Here is a 20082-nt window from a genome sequence, read left to right as displayed (position 1 = left end):
GAGTGCTGTGAGGAGGAGATGGAAGTGGTCTTTCCTTTTTCTATCTTTCTCAGCCTGCAGATGACCAGGAGATTAAAAAGCTGTGGAAGAGGGCAGAGCTTTGAAAACATCAAGAGTGCCGTCGCGGGAGAAGCATAATTTAATTAGGTGGTGAGCATCTGCAGTTGGGGAGAGTCTTCAAGTAAAAGTGAAAATGAAGAAAACGCTTTGGGGGGGGGGAGGGAATTTCAGCTCCTGGTTTTGGGGAGGAGGGGTCAGCGACGGGAGCAGGAAATCCCGCAGGAGTGCCAAGACATAGTTTCCATCGACGGGATTTCATGTTCCAATTGTCCTTGCCCCCCACCAATGGCGCAAAGGGAAACCTGACACTGACTGTTGGAATCCTTATTAAAATGTACTTGAATATAATTATAAGGCCTTTATGCCTGATGGTCCGCTGCAGCACACCCCCCCCCCCCATTAGATTATCCATTTGTGTCGGCGAGCAGAACCCGTCCGAGGTTAGTACATCTCCCAGTCTCCTGGGAGGGGGAGGGTCATGCCTTGACATTGGTGACACTGGCACGTGGCACTGCCCGCATACAATGCCAGGAGGTTGTGCTGTGTGTGTGGGGCATGTATTTTGTGGATGGAGCGGTATTCCATGTGGGGTGCTCCATGAGGTGGGTGAGTGGTGGTGCGGGGGGGGGGTCAATGAGATGGGGGAATTCTATTTTTAATGAACTATCTTGGTGGTGGGTTAAGACCCGCCCCTTAACATTTCTTTTTGTAATAATCCTAAAAATGCAGCGGAGGATGCCACGCTTGGGCCAACAGCTTCCACTCCATTTTTCCTGCCTGCTGCACCTCTCTGCCTGAAAATGAGAACATTCCACCCATTCATTTTGGAAGGAGGAGCTACTTTGATTTCAATATGGAACACCAGCAATTGGGAGGTAAATGTAAGTTTAAGCCAGGAAAAAAAAATAGCATATTTAAATCAAAGTAAAATAAAGTTAACATAAGGGAAGTAAATTGAACCATGGCAGGACAGCTTGATTGTATGGGATATATGTTGTGTAATATGTGGGAGTCCTGGATGCTGCAGTGTTCTAGATGACCAGATGTGCAGGAAGTCTCACCAGCTGCAGAATCTTGAGCTCTGGGTTTTGAAGCTTGAGTTGCGGCTGGAGTCATTGGGCACATCTGCGAGACTGAAGGCTACGTGTACAGGTATTCAGAGCAGTGGTTACACTGCAGCTCAGGACCCTAGAGGCAAAAAGAAAATGGCAGTCCAAAAGAACTAGGCACGAAACAGGAATCCTCAGACAGGGGGTCCCGCTAGCCATTTGCCTGACTGTTTTGGATACTGGTGAGGGTATTCGTCCCTCAGTGGACTGCAGTTGGAGCCAACCTTGTGACACCGCTGCACAGGAGGTTTGGAAGAAGAGGGCAGAGCCGTAGTAATGAGATTTGTTAATCAGGGAAACAGATGGGTGTTTCCACAGCCCTGGACTGATTCCAGGATGGAATTTTGTCTCCCTGGTGCCAAGGTCAAGGATGTCATCGAGCAGCAACAAGACATTTCTCTGGGAGGGTGAGCAGCTGGAAGTTGTGGCCCATGTTGGTGCCAATGACGTGGGTAAAAAGGGGATGAGGTGCTGAAAGCAGATTTTTGGGAGCTCGGAAGGAGATTGAAAAGCAAGGCATTTAAAGCAGTCATTTCAGGATTACTCCCAGAACCACTTTCAAGTGATGATTGAAGGTGTGGTTGGAAAGCTGGTGGAGGACGAAGGGCATCAGATTTCTGAGGCATTGGGACTGGTTTTGGTGAAAATGGGACCTATACAAGCTGGACGATCTACACCTGAACAAGACTGGGATGAATATCCTCATAGGGAAATTTGCTAGTGCTGTTGGGGGCTGGTTAAACTAGATTGGCAGGGAATTGGGAACCTGATAGCAAATTCAGAATAGGGAACAGGAGATGGATAAGACCGAAGAAGCACAAGTTAAAAAGTGTACAGCACAGAAATTTGGCAGTGTTAAAATGTGCATATGTAAGGAGTGTAGCAAATAAAATAGATGAGCTGAGGGCACAGGTAGATATGTGGCTGCATGATATCTTTGCTATACGGGAATCCTGGCTTAAAAAGGAGCAAAAATGGCTGTTCAACAGGCAGGATAGGAAGAGGATAAAACAAGGTGAGGATGTAGCATTATTGATTAAAGAATCAATTACAGCTTTGAAGAGGGATGAAAATCTAAATTAAGTATCAAATATAAGAAATTGAAAAGACGCAGCCGCATTTCTAGGTGTGGACTTTCGACCCCCAAATAGTGAAGGGGATTAGAAGAGAAACTATGGAGATAAACATCTGAGTGCAAAAATAATAGGACAATAATCAATGGGGACCTTAACTATCCTAACATCAATTGGGCTACAAAGAGTATGAGGGCATAGAGGATGCAAAATCTTTAAACTGAATTCAAAATAACTTTTTTAGCCAGCACGTAACAAGCCCAACAGGGAAGGTGCAATTCTAGATTTAGACTCAGCAAATGAAGGTGGGTAAGTGAGTGAAGCAGCTGCAGGGCACCATTTTGGAGAGGGTGACCATAATACAGTTTCGTTTAGCATCATTATGAAAATGAAAAATGATAAAATTGGAATAAAAGTTCTCAATTGTGGGAAGAATAAATTTAACAAAGCTGAGAAGGGAAAACGGTGTCAAATCAGTGGGAGCATTTTAAGAGCAAGATAACACAAGCACAATGTAGACATGTCCCCACAAATAAACAAGGGTTCCAAACAAAAAAGGTCCAAGATGGCGCCGGAGCATGGTGACTCTCTGCGAGCTCTCCCAAACAGATCATCTTTTTACATCTCTTATAATCGTAATATTCTTTTAAAATTTAATTCTTTTTTCAAAAAAAGATTTTTATTAAAAGTTTTGCAAAATTTTTCATAATAAATAGTAATAATCCTAACACAACAAAATAGAGTGAACATTAACATAGTGCAGAAAGAGAATATACAATAGCAATTAACTAGATGTTACCCCCCCCCCCGCGCCTCAGTCTTCCCACACCTTCCCAACGGAGCACTCACCTCCCCCCCATGAATCGCTGCTGTTGCTGACGTTTTAATTTTAATTTTCCCTGTGAAGTCGATGGACGGTATTATGCCCCCGCTCATCAGCAGCAGCTCTGTACACTTGGCAAAATTATTCGTGGTGTTGTCCCTTGCTTCTCCCGGATGGTGTTTGCTGCCGTTGTCGTCTCGTGCATGCTTCTGCGGCCCTCCCGCCTTCCCCTTTTTCTCTGCTCCTGTGGATGCCAAGTTTGTTAACGTTTCCCTGCCTCCCTCCTCCCCCTCCCTGGCTCTCCTCTATTGTCCCCTGTCTCTCCCTGCCCACCCCCCCCCCCCCCCCCCCCCAACCCCTGTGCTTTGCCTTTCCTTCCTCTTAGATTTAACTGGCCCCCACTCCTCTCCCGGTCTATCTCTCCCTCTCATGCTTTGGCTACTCTCCCCTGTTTCTTGGCTACCTAGCTATTCTTCTACTTGTTTGTTGGCCACAAACAGGTCCCGGAACAATTGGGTGAATGGCTCCCACGTTCTGTGGAAGCCGTCGTCTGACCCTCGGATGGCGAATTTGATTTTCTCCATTTGGAGAGATTCCGAGAGGTCGGACAGCCAGTCTGCAGCTTTGGATGGTGCTGCTGCCCTCCAGCCGAACAGGATTCTATGGCGGGTGAGCAGGGAGGCAAAGGCAAGGGCGTCTGCCCTCCTCTCCAGGAATAGATCTGGCTGGTCTGAGACCCCGAAGACCGCCACTTTCGGGCATGGCTCCATCCTCACCGCTACCACTTTGGACATTGCCTCGAAGAAGGCAGTCCAGTACTCCACAAGTCTGGGGCAAGACCAGAACATGTGGGCGTGGTTGGCCGGGTCTCCTTAGCACCATTCACATCTATCCTCCACCTCCGGGAAGAACCTACTCATACGGGTTCTTGTTAAGTGGGCTCTATGTATCACTTTTAGTTACGTCAGGCTGAGCCTTGCGCATGTGGAGGTGGAGTTGACCCTATGCAGTGCTTCGCTCCAGGGTCCCCACCCTATCTCGATCCCCAGGTCCTCCTCCCACTTCATTCTTGTTGTGTCCAGTATGGTGTCGGCTCCTTCTACCAGTCAGTCATACATGTCGCTACAGTTTCCTTATCTGGTATGCTTGCGTCCAGTAACTCTTCCAGTAGTGTCTATCGTGGTGGTTGTGGGTATGTCCTTGTCTCCTTTCGTAGGAAGTTTTTTAGTTGCAGGTACCTTAGCTCGTTCCCCCTGGCTAGCTGGAATTTCTCTGTCAGTTCGCCCTGTGTTGCGATCCTGCCGTCTGTGTATAGGTCCCTGACTGTCAGTGTCCTTCTGTCCTGTCCCCACCTTTTGAAGGTGGCGTCAGTCAGGGCTGGTGTGAACCTATGGTTGTTGCACAATGGGAGCTTTACCCAACATTTTGGTCAGGCCGAATTGCTGCCGTAGTTGGTTCCAAGACTGGAGGGTGGCTATTACCACCGGGCTGCTGGAGTATTTTTTGGGTGGGGATAGGAGCGCCACCGTGGCGAGGGCCCGGAGGGAGCTTCCCCTTCAGGAGGCCTCCTCCACGCGCACCCATTTGGCTTCTGGCTCCTTGATCCATCCCCTTACACGGTCGGCCGTCGCCCCCCAGTGGTAAAGTTGTAGGTTTGGGAGAGCACGACCTCCCCCTGGATTTTGTTTTTTGTAAGACCTTCTTTGGGATACTAGCATTCATCAACCCCCCCCCATAATATCAGTGGTTTGATTCAGTGAGCGGAAATGTGGCAAATGGAATTCACCCCAGAAAAGTGTGCATAATGCATTTGGGGAGGCAAACAAAGCAAGGGAATACTCAGTAAATGGGAGGACATTGAGATGGGTTGCGGAAGTGAGAGACCTTGTAGTGCATATCCACAGGTCTTTGAAGGAGGCAGGGTTGGTAGATAAGGCGGTAAAGAAAGCATTTGAAATATTTTCCTTCATTGGGTGAGGTACTGAATTCAAAATCAGGGGTGTAATAATGGAACTGTTTAAAACACTGGTTAAGCCGCAGCTGGAATTCTGCGTACAGTTCTGGTCACCACATTACAGGAAGGACAATTGCTCTGGAGAGAGTTCCGAGGATATTTACAAGAATGTTGCCAGGGCTTAAAAATTGCAGCTTTGTAAAGAGATTGGATAAGCTAGGTTTGTTTTCATTAGAACAAAGGAAGCTGAGGGTGACCTAATGGAGGTATACAAAATTATGAGGACCTTAAATAGGTAGGCAGGAGAGACCCGTTTCCCCGAGTTGAGGGGTTAATTATCAAGGGACATCGATTTGAGGTGATTAGAAGAGGATTAGAGGGGAACATAGAACATACAGTGCAGAAGGAGGCCATTCGGCCCAGCGAGTCTGCACCGACCCACTTAAGCCCTCACTTCCACCCTATCCCCGTAACCCAATAACCCCTCCTAACCATTTTGATCACTAAGGGCAATTTATCATGGCCAATCCACCTAACCTGCACATCTTTGGACTGTGGGAGGAAACCGGAGCACCCGGAGGAAACCCACGCAGACACGGGGAGAACGTGCAGACTCCACACAGACAGTGACCCAGCGAGGAATCAAACCTGACCCTGGTGCTGTGAAGCCACAGTGCTATCCACTTGTGCTACCGTGCTGCCCCTACATGAGGATTTTGTTTTCACACTGAGGGTAGTGGGCATCTGGAACTCACTGACTAAATAATTGATGGTTGAGGCCGAAACACTCAACTCACTTAAAAGGTATCTGGATCTGCAGCTGAAGTGCTGTAACCTGAACGGCTACAAGAAAGGTGCTGGATAGTGACATTAAAACTGAATGGCTAGTTTCTTTTTACTCCTTTTTTGACCGGCGCAGATATCATGGTCTGAATGGCCTCTTTGTACGATGTACCTTTTCTATGATTCTAAGAAGCAGCTGAGCAACAGAAGCACACTAATACTTAGGAGTTAAAAGCTCAGTTGCATTGTTTGAGCTGCACCTCAAACGTTTGAGTGGCGTGTAGCTGGGTACAATCCATTCCATGTTTTAGGACGACTGCCTTCATTGTGTTAGGTTTAATATATTTCATTATATTCTGTGACACATGCAGACAACTTGATGGTTGATCAAGGAAGTGTTCAGACAGGGTGTGAGCTTGGAGCATATGCTGAGGAATATGCCCCTAAGGACAACATGCATAATATATATGAAGTCTTTCAAACAGAAGCAAATCGCTTTTCCCTTCAACAACTTTTGACTCTCTATAATTCCCAAGTCCATTCAACCCTTGAACACTATCCTTAAATCAGGGATGCTACTTTTCAGGCCTCTTTTACAATCCTTGACAGAATGCAAATAATCATTTAACAATGGCTTAATCCAGTTTTAGTGACTATTTTAACTCTCAAATTTTAAATAGTAGATCCCAAAGACATCCACCCTTTTTTAAATATGCAGCTCAGGTCTTGGGATGAAACAATATTAACCCCATGCCTGAGCAGGGAAACCTCATGATATACTATAAAGATCATAAAATATAGCAGCAGGTGTAGATCATTCGGCCCATTGAGCCTGCTCCGTCATTAATAACATCGTGACTGGCCAGATGTGGCCTCAACTCCATTTTTCTGTCTTCCTGTCATAATCCTTACCTCCCTTGTGGATCAAAAAGACAGATTTACAACTTTATGCGACAGGTGGCTGAAAGAAAAACCAACGGTGAACTATCTTGTTGGTTCTGCTTGTGCTTTCTTCAATGCACATTTGCTTTTTGCATCTGCTCAGGGTTTGGGCACCAGAGGTGGTAATTCTAGCAGTTTACAATATCAAACCATTTTTGTCTTCATATCAATTATAAGGAAATGAACTGTCCACTTGGTCCCATCACTAGCTTCTCCAACAGAGCAGAGATCTCACCATTTTAATTTGTAAGGATTCTAATTCTCCTTTTAAAAACTCTCCAGCTTTTAATTGGGCTGAAAGGCAGCTCTGATGTTTTTGTTTTTACAATGGAGTGTTTAAGAATCACAAAATTGTTACTGCATAGAAGAAGCCCATTCAGCCCATCATGCCTGCACCAGCTCTCTGCACAAGCAAGTCTCTTAGTACCATTCTCCCGCCTTCTCCCCATAACCCTGCACATTCTTTCTTTTCAGATAACTGTCCAATTTCCTTTTGAACATCTCGATTGACCCTGCTCCATTGCACTCTCACGCAATCCAGACCTTAAACTATTCACTGCGTGTAGACGTTTTCTTCTCATTTCACTTTTGATTTTTTGAGAATTACTTTAAATCTGTGCCCTCTTGTTCTCAATCCTTTCACAAGTGGGAATAGTTTCTCCCTTCCCACTCTGTCCAGACTCTTCATGATTTTTGGATACCTATCTCCTTTCGGCCTTCTCTTCTCCAAGGAACAGTAAGAAGTCTTACAACACCAGGTTAAAGTCCCAACAGGTTTGTTTCGAATCACTAGCTTGAGCGCAGCTGATGAAGGAGCTGCACTCTGAAAGCTAGTGATTCGAAACGAACCTGCTGGACTTTAACCTGGTGTTGTAAGACTTCTTATTGTGCCCACCCCAGTCCAACGTCGGCATCTCCACATCACCTTCTTCAAGGAAAACAGTCCTAACATTGCTAATCTATCTTCATACCTGAAGTTCCTCATACCTGGAACCATTATCATGTATCTTTTCTGCATTCTCTAACAATGCCTTTGTTCTGCCACCTTCTTCCATGTTCTTCCTACCAAAATGAATCACTTCCCATTTCTCTGAGTTGAACTTCATCTGTCACCTGTCTGCCCATTCCACTAACTTCTCTATGTCCTTTTGAAGTTCTACATTATCCTTCTCATGGTTCACAATGTTTCCAAATTTTGTACGTTGCCCTTATCAATCAAGTCTGTCTGTCATTTTTTCATAAAACTCCAGCAAGTTAATTAAACTGACAGGCCTGCAGTTGCTGGCCTTATAGAATTTACAGTACAGAAGGAGGCCATTCAGCCCATCGAGTCTATACCGGCCCATGGAAACAGCACCTGCTTAAGCCTACGCTTCAACCCCATCCCCGTAACCCAGTAATCCCACCTAACCTTTTGGTCACTAAGGAGCAATTTTAACAAACCACCTAACCTGCACATCTTTGGACTGTGGAACGAAACCGGAGCACCCGGAGGAAACATAAACAGACTGGGAGAAAGTGCAACTCCACACAGACAGCCACCCGAGGCCGGAATTGAACCCGGGTCCCTGGCGCTGTGAGGCAGCAGTGCTAAACATTGTACCACCGTGCCGCCCATTTTTTGAATAAGGGTATAAGATTTGCAATTCTCCAGTCCTCTGGCACCACCCCTGAGCCTAGGGAAGACTGGAAAATTATGGCCAGTGTTCCTGCAATTTCCACTCTCATTTCCCTCAGTATCCGTGGATGCATCTGATTCGGTAATGGCGCCTTGTCAAATTACGTCTAGATAGCCTCATCAATACCTCTTCCTTATCAATCTTAAACCTTTCTAGTGTCTGAATTATCTCCTCTTTCACTATGATCTGGATAGCATATTATTCCTTGATAAAGACAAATGCAAAGTATTAATTTCATACCAAAGCTATGCCTTCTGCCTCTGTGCTAATTAGTCCAATCAATCAATTCCCCCTGAAAATAAACAGTAACATTACATTAGCTGTCCTAATTACTTGCTGTACCTGTGTACAAGCCTTTTATAATTCATCCAGATCCCTCTGAGTCTCAGAGCTCTGCAACCTCTCACTATTTAGATAATAAGTTTATTTTTTATTCTTCCTGTCAAAATGGACCATTTCACATTTCTTCATCCAAGTCATTCATGAAAATCATTAAAAGTTGAGGCCTCAGCACTGATCCCTGCAACATACCAGTCATTGCATCCTTCCCACCAGAAAATATCAATTTATGCCAACTTTGTTTTCTGTTAGCTAGCCAAATTTCTATCCATGCAAATATGCTTCCCCCTACACCAGCAATAGGCAACCTGGGCTAGTGAATGAGCCACATGCGTAGCCCTCCTACATCTTAGTGGGCCATAAGATGGAAATCAGGCTTGTGCCCTAACCATGATCCCACAAATAAGAGTAAATACATTTAATACAAGCCAAATATTTCATAACGCGTCCAGGAAAATGCTTAATCATTTATATATTAATAGAACAAGCATCAACTTCAAATGGTGAAAGCAAAATAAATATTTACACTTTGGATACAGAGGGAGTGCATGGCTCTCACAGTCAATGTTGTGTGCCATCCACATTCACCTCACTCCACTTGCCCAGGTTTTACGTGCATATCAATTCAGTCACATTGACAGGAAAAAACAACACAGAAGGAAATCGGTGGAATGTGCCAATCTGCACTGAGGCAACAAAATATCTCATGGGCCACTCTCAGAACCCAGATGGGCTGCATGTGGGCCTGGGCCACATGTTGCCCTCCACTGCCCCACACCATGAGCTTTTATCTTCTGCAATAGGCTTTGATGTGGCACCTTATCGTGTGCCTTGTGGAAATCTGAGTACAGTATATCCACTGTTTCCTCTTTATCCATAGCACATGTTACTTCCTCAAAGAATTCCAATAAATTGGTTAAACATGATTTTCCTTTTACAAAACCGCGTGGAATCTGCCTGATTGCCTGGAATTTTTCGAAATGTCCTGCTATAGCTTCCTTAATAATAGTTTCTCACATTTTCCCACTGACAGATATCAGACTCACTAGTCTGTAGTCTCCCACTTTCTGTCTCCCTCCCTTCTTGAATAAAGGAGTTCCCTTGCTATTTTTCAATCTGATGGCACCTTCCCGGATTCCAGGCAATTTGGGAAAATTAAAACCAATGTGTGATATTTGAGTTTAACATTTATGCTTTTCTAAAAGGACATTTCAGTTTTGTATAAAACCTGCCAATAGGGTGTGCTGGAGGGTGGGTCCCAACGTATTTATCTTTTGTGGAGCAAATAATAAAAGGGGCCTTCCTGTTTTGACAGGCAGTTCAATCCAGAAGCAGTTGTGTGTGTTTATTCTTAACTATTTAGAAGTGACAAAACATGTCAAATGTCAATGAGGGTGGGGTTGTTAGGAGTTTTCGAGGATTTTGATCCAGCTACTATGGACTTTGTAGTTTATGTCGAGCAAATGGAACAGGTTTCCGTTGTGAATGAAATTGAAGAAGAAAAGCAGGACTTGGTGTTTCTTACAGTCTTCAGAATAAAAAACTTCACCTTACTGAGAAATCCCAATGCCCCTGACAAGTCAGTCGATAAAAGCTTTCAATAGCTTGAGGACATTTTGAAAAAGCACTTTGATCCCAGGCCAGTAGCTTTTGCCGAGAGATTCAAGTTTCACCAAAGAGAACAGCCTGAGGCTTAGTCAGTTGTAATGTTCCTGGTTGATTTGAGAAAGTTAGCAGAACATTGTGACTTTAAACGGTACCTGGAAGAAATTTGTGTGATCGCTTGGTTTGTGGACAAAGAAATGAAAGAATTTGGTGTAGATTGTGAGCAGATCAAGAGCTGACTATGAAGAAATCTTTCAAGATTGCATGTGCATAGAAATGCCAGAGAAACAAAATGGGCATTTGAAAGCACATTCTAAAGTAAAAGTAGCAAAGACAGGGAATACTCACTTACAATCATGTTACCGCTGGAATGGAAAAGGGCAGAATGCAGAAGCCTGTGAGTGGAAAACCGCTCATTTTCACTACTGTGGGAGGAAGTGAAACTAACAGTGACAGTGCAGAAGAGCAATTGTGCGTTCAGTTTGATTTGAAACTAGATGTGTTAGGATCCCAGATGAAAAACCCAACAATTTGCAATTTGTAAAACAATGAAGAAATGATACTTTGCCACAGAATTGATAACACTGACCAATAGGTATCTTTTATTTTAAAACAGATTTTAATTTAAACTCAAAAGCAATCACATTAGCAACAAAGTAATAGCTCAATATTTAGCAGTTAAAACTGTTCTTAAATAAAAGTGAAAACTTTAACTTAATCCCTGCACCTGCAACTTTATATATTCCAATTAAGCAAACCAATGTCATTCAAAGACCATTTATAAATCAAGTTAACAACCTGGTTTACTTGCTCTTCTCTGTGCAAAGACCGTGGATTGAGCTTTCAAGAGCCAGTTGAAGACCTGTCTTGTCAAACTAAAATCCTGCAAATGCAAACTACAAACAGAGTGGTAGCACAGTGGATATCACTGTTGCTTCATAGCTCCACAGTCCCAGGTTCGATTCCCAGCTTTGGTCACTCTCTGTGTGGAGTCTGCTCGTTCTCCCTGTGTCTGTATGGGTTTCCTCTGGGTGCTCCAGTTTCCTCCCACAAGTCCCGAAAGATGTGCTTGTTAGGTGAATTAGATATTCTGAATTGTCCCTCTGTACCTGAACAGGTGCCGGAATGTAACGACTAGCGGCTTTTCACAGTAACGTCATTGCAGTGTTCCGGTAAGCCTACTTGTGGCAATAAAAATTATTATTATTTTAGTTACATTATAAGGCATTTTTTGATCTCCTCCTACTAAGATGTCCCAACCTGTTTATCCAGGAGTAAGCACCATCCTTCATAAATTACCTACATTCCAGGGATCCTCCAAAATCAAAAAAAGTTCAATGAGCCATCTATCTGTAAACATATATTTAAAATCAATGATTATCTCAGCTTTACAATCCCTTAATCACCGCTTTAGCAAACATATTGTCTGTAAGTATGTTAAACAAGGATGTTTAGTAACATTACTGCAACAAATATAAATAAACAACAATTCCCTACATTCACCACAATGAAGGACTAAAAGTTGGTATTGCCTTAAATAGTGAAATGGTTAAAATGGAAGCTGAAACCAAAAGAGAAAATGCTGGAAAATCTCAGCAGGTCTGACAGCACCTGTAGCGAGAGAAAAGAGAGAATGCTTCGAGTCCAGGTGAACCTTTGTCAAAGCTAAAAGACATAGAAGTGGGAGATATTTATACTGTAGGGTGAGGGAATGAACAACGAGTTCATAGCCACAGAAACCAAGAGAAAAGAGTGCAAATAGTGGTTCCCAGAGAGAATAAAAGGTGTGAAAGGCTAAACAGCAGAGAAACTGAAATCAGAGGGTAAGCTGTGTCAGATGTAGATGTGGGGGGAGGGGGGACATGGGTGGGGGAGGTAAAATGAGAAAAAGGCGTGTGGGGGAAGCAAAGGGGAGAAAAGGTAAGTAAAGGGGGAAAATTGTTATATAAAGAAAAACAAGAAATAAATAAAAGATAAAAGGCAGTAAAAATGAAATGGAGGGGCGGCATGTGGCGCAGTGGTTAGCACTGGGACTGTGACGCTGAAGACCCGGGTTCGAATCCCAGCCCTGGGTCACTGTCCAGGTGGAGTTTGCACATTCTCCCCATGTCTGTGTGGGTTTCACCCCCACAACCCAAAGATGTGCAGCTTAGGTGAATTGGCCACGCTAAATTGCCCCTTAATTGAGAACAAATAATTGGGTACTCTAAATTTTTTTTTAAATGAAATAAAATGAAATGGAATGAAAAGAAATGGGTCGAGCTGCGAATGCAATAGACCAAATTGAAAGAGGTGCAAGTGAAACGCTGCTTAAACTGGAATGAGTGTTTTGAGCCTGGGATGTTAAGCATGGAAGAGGTATAGGGGCAGGTGTTACACCTTCTGCAATTGCGTGGGAAGGTGCCATGGGTGATGGGAGAGGTACTGGGTATGGTGGAGGAGTGGAAGTTGACACTGAAACTTCTGTTTCAATTGCTTCAGAGAAGACATGGGAGAACATTTACAAGAAGTACCCATTGGAGAAAACCCTCCTACAGCTTAGCACCTGCACTGGTGAACCTATGAATATACTTGGAAAAATGTCAGTTCAAACTAAATATTGAGATCAGACAACAAAGTTGCTACTTATCATTGTGAAAGGGGATTGCCCATCATTTATGGGCAGAAGCAGCCAAAGACATTTAGCTGGACTGGAATAAAATAAATAAACTGCATGGCAACCACATTGTCGTGTTGCATGCTCTGCTACACAGACGAACCAACACGGTTGCGGAAGGTACAACTCAGTTTTATTACTAACAGTATTAACATTAGTAAACTGGTTACTGTGGTTCTTTCATTACCCTCTAACCTTTGGACCCAGCCCTAACACTATCTTGGAGAGGCACTCAGCACATGGTGAATGTCTGAGTGGCTTGCTGTGGGCTCTGTGCTCTGAGTTGTCTCCTGCTGGAATGAATCGGAAGTGTTGTGTTCCCCGTTTTATAGTGTGTCTGCTCTTGCTTGTGATTGGCTGTGATGTTGCGTGTGTATTAATTGGTCCGTTGATCTATCCATTAGCGTGTATGTGTGTTTGCACCATGATGTTTGTCTGAATATCATGACATCCTCCCCTTTTTACAAGAATATATGCCCAGTGGTAATAAATATGGATGTGTACTGAGTGCAGCTGAATGTGTGTGTGTGCAATATCTACAATTGTACAACATATGTACATGAGGCTAAACTATATACATAGGAAGATGTCAGGTGCAACATAACAATGAGGTTGTACCATTAACAAAATAAGTGGAAACATCACGCATCAAAAACAAACTCCTGTAATGACAAAAGAGAAACTTATTAACATAGTGGCATAAAAATGTTGGTGAGTCCAATGTTCAAACAGGCTCATAAGTCCAGCCTAGTAGGTGGGCGACAAATTCGGGTTGACCGCCTCAAAGGTGGGTCAGGATCCACCGGCTGAGGAATGGGCCTGGCCACAGGCAGCAGAGGAAGGGACATGGTGGCAGGAAGCTCCAGAAATTCAACATCAGGAACAACAGGAGGGCGTGGCACCGGCATATGATCACGTAGCGAGCGCGGAAGCAGGCGAAGAGCCCGGCGATTGCGCCGGTGAATGGAGCCATCAGGCATGCGAACCAGGAACGAGCGGGGAGCCACGCATCGGACAAGTTCGGCAGTTGGCGACCAGCCACCCTCCAGCAGGTGGATGCGGACGTTGTCTCCAGGCGCCAAGGCAGGAAGATCAGTTGCCCGAGTGTCGTGTGCTACCTTCTGCTGAGCACGCTGCTGTCGCATCCTTTGCAGTACTGGAATGTGGTCGAGTGTAGGGACAAGAATGGATGGCACAGTGGTCCTGGGGGCGCGACCCATCAACAGCTGGGCTGGTGAGAGGCCAGTGGCTAGTGGGGCCGAGCAATAGGCCAGCAGGGCTAAGCAGAAATCTGATCCGGCACCAGCAGCCTTGCAGAGGAGTCGCTTGACGATATGAACGCCCTTTTCGGCCTTGCCATTTGACTGGGGATGCAGAGGGCTGGACGTCACGTGTGTGAAGCCATACAAAGCAGCAAAAGAAGACCATTCTTGGCTTGCAAAACAGGGCCCATTGTCCGACATGACGGTAATCGGAATGCCATGTCGAGCGAAGGTGTCTTTACATGCCCTTATGACAGCGGACGATGTTAAATCGTGCAGGCGTATGACCTCTGGATAATATGAAAATTAATCTATGATGATTAAGTAGTCCCTGCCAAGCGCATGAAAGAGGTCCACACCCACCTTCGCCCAGGGAGACGTCACCAACTCATGGGGCTGAAGCGTTTTGGGGGGTTGCGCCGGCTGAAACCTTTGGCAGGTGGGGCAGTTGAGCACCATGTTGGCAATGTCATCGCTGATGCCCGGCCAGTATACAGCTTCGCGGGCCCTCCGTCTGCACTTCTCAACCCCGAGATGGCCTTCGTGCAGTTGGTCGAGGACCAGCTTGTGCATGCTGTGTGGAATCACAATCCGGTCCAGCTTTAGGAGGACACCGTCAATGACGGCCAAGTCGTCCCGGACATTGTCGAATTGTGGACACTGTCCTTTGAGCCACCCTCCCGTCATGTGGCGCATCACACGTTGTAGAAGGGGGTCAGCCGCCGTCTCCCGGCGAATACGGGCCAGACTTGAATCGTCAGCTGGCAGATTGGCCGATGTGAAGACCACATGCACTTCGACTTGACAGACGAACCCCTCCGAATCGGGCGGTGTGCTTACTGCTCAGGATAGGGCATCCGCAATGATGAGGTCCTTACCCGGGGTGTAGACCAGTTGGAAGTCGTACCTCCGGAGCTTGAGTAGGATGCGCTGGAGGCGAGGGGTCATATCGTTCAGGTCTTTATGTATGATGCTGACCAGGGGACGAATGTCGGTTTCCACGGTAAACTGGGGGAGACCATACACGTAATCGTGGAACTTGTCTATTCCGGTCAACAGGCCCAGGCACTCCTTCTCAATCAGCGCACAGCGCTGTTCTGTGGAGGTCAGGGCCCGCGAGGCATAGGCGACCGGGGCCAATGATACAGTGTCGTCCCGTTGCAGGAGTACCGCCCCAATGCCGGTCTGGCTGGCATCAGTCGAGATCTTTGTATCCCGAGAGGTGTCGAAGAACGCCAATACCGGGGCTGTGGTGAACTTAATTTTGATCTCCTCCCATTCCTTCTTGTGTGCAGGCAGCCACTGGAACTCCTCGGCCTTCTTCACTAGGTGGCGAAGAGCCGTTGTGTGGGAGGCAAGGTTGGGAATGAACTTCCCCAGGAAGTTGACCATCCCGAGAAAGCGTAGCACTGCTTTCTTGTCTGCCAGCTGCGGCATGGCTGTAATGGCGCTCACTTTGTCTGCATCCGGAAGCACTCCCAAACGGGATATGTGGTCTCCCAGAAACTTTAGCTCAGTTTGGCCAAAGGAGCACTTTGCTCGGTTGAGGCGCAGGCCGTGTTCCCGTATCCGTGCGATGACACGCTGGAGACGACTGATGTGCTCCTGTGGTGTGGTGGACCAGATGATGACGTCGTCAACATAGACGCGCACCCCTTCGATGCCCTCTGTCATCTGTTCCATGATTCTATGGAAGACCTCGGATGCCGAGATCATGCCAAACGGCATTCTGTTATAGCAGAACCTGCCGAAAGGAGTGTTGAAGGTGCAGAGCTTCCTGCTGGACTGATCCAGTTGAATCTGCCAAAAACCCTTCAAGGCATCAAGCTTTGTGAAAATTTTAGCCCGGGCCATTTCGCTCGTGATCTCCTCCCATTTGGGTATGGGGTAGTGTTCCCTCATGATGTTGTTGTTCAGGTCTTTCGGGTCGATGCAGATCCGGAGTTCGCCAGAGGGCTTTTTAACACACACCATGGAGCTGACACATGGCGTGGGCTCCGTGACACGGGAAAGCACTCCTTGGTCCTGGAGATCCTGCAGCTGCTGCTTGAGGTGGTCTTTGAGTGGTGCTGGGACTCTACGAGGTGCGTGAATGACCGGGGTGGCATCCAGTTTGAGCCGTATTCTGTAGGTATAGGGCAATGTGCCCATGCCTTCGAATGCCTCCTGGTTGTGGGCGAGGAGCGAGTGGAGCTGTGCCCTAAATTCAGCATCTGGGAAGTCTGATGTGCCTTCTGGAGACAGAGCGTGTACCCGCTGAACGAGGTGGAGAACCTTGCACGCCTGTGCGCCGAGCAGGGAGTCCTTTGATGAACCAACAATCTCGAAAGACAGTGTGGCCTTATACGCATTGTGCGTCACCTGGAGCTGGCAGGATCCCATGGCCGGGATAACGTTTCCGTTATAGTCGACCATCTTACAACGGGATGGCCGAATTGGTGGTCTGACCTTCAAGGCGTAGAAGGCTGACCATGCTATCAGGTTGGCGGAGGCACCAGTGTCCAGACGGAATGTGATTGGTGATCGGTTGACTGTTAGGGTGGCACACCATTCATCACCCGGATTGACACTGTTCACTGGCATCGGCTGGTGGATCCTGCTTGGAGACATCCGATTCCTGTCGATGACCGCAACGCGGAAGGCCCCCCGGTCGTCTGTATCGCCGGTCTGTATATCATCCGGGTATGATTCGGAGTATGGAGGCTGAATGGTCCGCACGTCCCTGCGAGGCTGTCGGAATTGGGGAGCATTGGCAGGTTGAGCTGCTCGGCAGCAGGCAGCGCAGTGGCCCATCTTGCCACATGGAGGCATTGTCGGTTCTTTGCTGGACATTGCCGCTTTAAAGGTGCAGATCCACAGTTGCCGCATGTCGTGACGTCATGGCGTTCGTTGCGCCATCGTGCATGCGCAGTTCAGTCCTGCGTAGAGCGCGCCTGTGCACCACGTCCCTCTGCGTCGACGTCTGTTTTGGCACGTACAAGCACGGGAGGCCGCGAAAAGCGCGCGAAATGGCCGCCCCCATCTGGGCCGCGGGCCGGGAGGAACTCAATGGACTGGACCCGCTCGGCCTCGTAGGATCCCTGCCCTGCCTATTCGGCCGCGTAGGAGCCCTGCCGTGCCGATTCGGCCGCTTGGAATTGGGAGTAGCGGCTGGTTGCGTTTTCATGGAGGTCACAGACTTCGATGGCGGTGGCTTGGGTAAGACTTTTTATCTTGAGGAGCTGCTGGCGTAGGGTGCCCGAGGTGACCCCAAAAACTATCTGGTCTCGAATCATGGAATCGGAGGTGGCCTCGTAACCGCAGGACAGCGCGAGGATACGGAGGTGTGTTAGGAAAGATTGAAAAGGCTCTTCCTTACCCTGCAGGCGCTGCTGGAAGAGGTACCTCTCGAAACTCTCGTTCACCTCGACGCTGAAGTGTTGCTCGAGTTTGAGAAGGATCGTCTTGTACTTCGTCTTGTCCTCACCTTCCGCGAACACCAGGGAGTTGTAGATGTGGATGGCGTGTTGCCCTGCCGTGGAGAGGAGGAGGGCGATTTTCCTGGTGTCTGAAGCATTCTCCCTTTCTGTGGCTTCTAGGAAGAACTGGAAACTCTGTTTGAACAACTTCCAGTTAACGCCGAGGTTTCCAGCGATTTGGAGCGGCTGTGGCGGGCTTATGGTGTCCATGGCGCAGGATGGCAGATTCTTGAGGATGCGTAGGTAGGTGTCACAGGTACTGGGTTCCAATCCTGGTACTATATCGTGTTGGGTGCTCTGCTACACAGACGAACCAACACGGTTGCGGAAGGTACAACTCAGTTTTATTACTAACAGTATTAACATTAGTAAACTGGTTACTGTGGTTCTTTCATTACCCTCTAACCTTTGGACCCAGCCCTAACACTATCTTGGAGAGGCACTCAGCACATGGTGAATGTCTGAGTGGCTTGCTGTGGGCTCTGTGCTCTGAGTTGTCTCCTGCTGGAATGAATCGGAAGTGTTGTGTTCCCCGTTTTATAGCGTGTCTGCTCTTGCTTGTGATTGGCTGTGATGTTGCGTGTGTATTGATTGGTCCATTGATCTGTCCATTAGTGTGTATGTGTGTTTGCACCATGATGTTTGTCTGAATATCATGGCACACATGTTGCAATTCTTGTTGGACAAGCATGCTGCTGTCTTCAGGGAAGGTCTTGGTGTTATTAAGTACATTGAAGCCAGACTTGCTGTGAAGGTTGAAACTTCGCCAAGGATCTTCAAACCATGTTCAGTTTCCTACTCAATGGGCATGATCTTTCAGCCTCAATACACTCGCGCTCAAGCGTAACAAGGCCGGTGAATAGTGGGAGAGGCCAAAAACGAGATCCTTGCCGGGCGGCAAACAGTTTGCGATGCAACCGGCCTGCTCCCGTAGGCGAAATTGGGATCTCGCCGTAGCGTGGCGAGAAACCAATTATCACCACATAAGCCTCATTTTCAAATAATTAACGAGAGTGACCCTATATCCACCGGCCTCCCGTCATTCAGCGACCTCCCCAGCAAGTGCTCACTCTGGCGCCGATTAGTACTTTTTAAAAATGTGAACCTGGCAGAAGGGCTTCCGTGGGGAGCAGAGGAGGTGAGTCGCATTCTTTGCTCACAGGCAAAGAGACCAGCTGTCCTGGGCTTGCCACCCTAGTCCTCGGTGGGTGGTGGGGGACCCTCCGCAGGTGTTGTCCGCCATGAGAGGGAGGTAGCCCCGGGGTGGGGGGTGGGGGGGGGGGGCAAGCCTTGCAGCACCACGATACCAACCCCTGGATTCCAACCCCATTCCGGGGGCAACCCTTGTCAGTGCCCGCCTGCCCCACTGATCACCCATAACCTCAAAAGCTGCTGAGGACCCTGGCGTGCCTGAAGACTATCACAAATAGTGTTGGTAAGTAAACACTTGACACATGCCAAGTGGATTCCTGTGAGTAGGCGGGCCATGTAGCATGTGGGAGTCAGTGTCGAGCATTCCGATCGCACCTTGATGCCTGGACATTGTGCTTGAACACTGTGGGAGGCAACACCACATATGCAGCAGCCAATATCTGAATACCCAGGAGATGTCTCACCGCTCCAGTGACATGTCCACGACCGGAGGGTGGGTGAGTGCCATGGTGGGGGTGGGGGGTTGCCCGGAGAGATGGGAAAAGGGTGGGGGGGGGGTTCAGCGACATTGCGGTAGAAAGTGACCGATGCATCATAATGGTTTTGCAAAAAGTTGTTTAATGTGCTGTGCAATACACCATTCCCGATAGTGCCGCCCCCCCCCCCCAACACCGCCCCCTCCCCCCCAGCCCTGTCCCCTACCCCAGTGCCCTCAGTGATGCTCAACGTGCCTGGCCCTCCTCGCGCTCCCACTACATCGTGGTGTTTCCTCAGGGTGCACATCAGAGGTGGAGGCAGCCAGCTGCTTACCTCGTTCCATGGCCTTTGATGCCCCAGGTGGGCATCCTCTGGGGGCTTTGAGGTCAGAGAGCCTCGGCTCACTTGTCGGTGGCAGCATATGCACAGCCATGCCACCCTGTCCCAGGGGCTGCCTGCAAAATTCAGCCTTAACAGAGGGGCGGGACTCATGGGAGCTGATGGCCACATACCATTCCATGGGGTGGGTCCGGGTTGGCACTCAGCACCCCCTCCTCTCGATCGGTGCCCATAGAGCCCTGGGGTTCACCTTGGGATGAAGGGGCAGCTAGTTTGAGACCCCGCTGTCCCTGCATCATCTGGCTCTGCCAACCCTGGCGGTTCCCCGTGGTCCGCACCATCAGTAGTGAAAGCACCACAGGCCAAAAAGA

This window comes from Scyliorhinus torazame, chromosome 3, assembly GCF_047496885.1.
Source record: "Scyliorhinus torazame isolate Kashiwa2021f chromosome 3, sScyTor2.1, whole genome shotgun sequence".
Lineage (NCBI taxonomy): Eukaryota > Metazoa > Chordata > Chondrichthyes > Carcharhiniformes > Scyliorhinidae > Scyliorhinus > Scyliorhinus torazame.
This window is presented reverse-complemented; position numbering follows the sequence as displayed.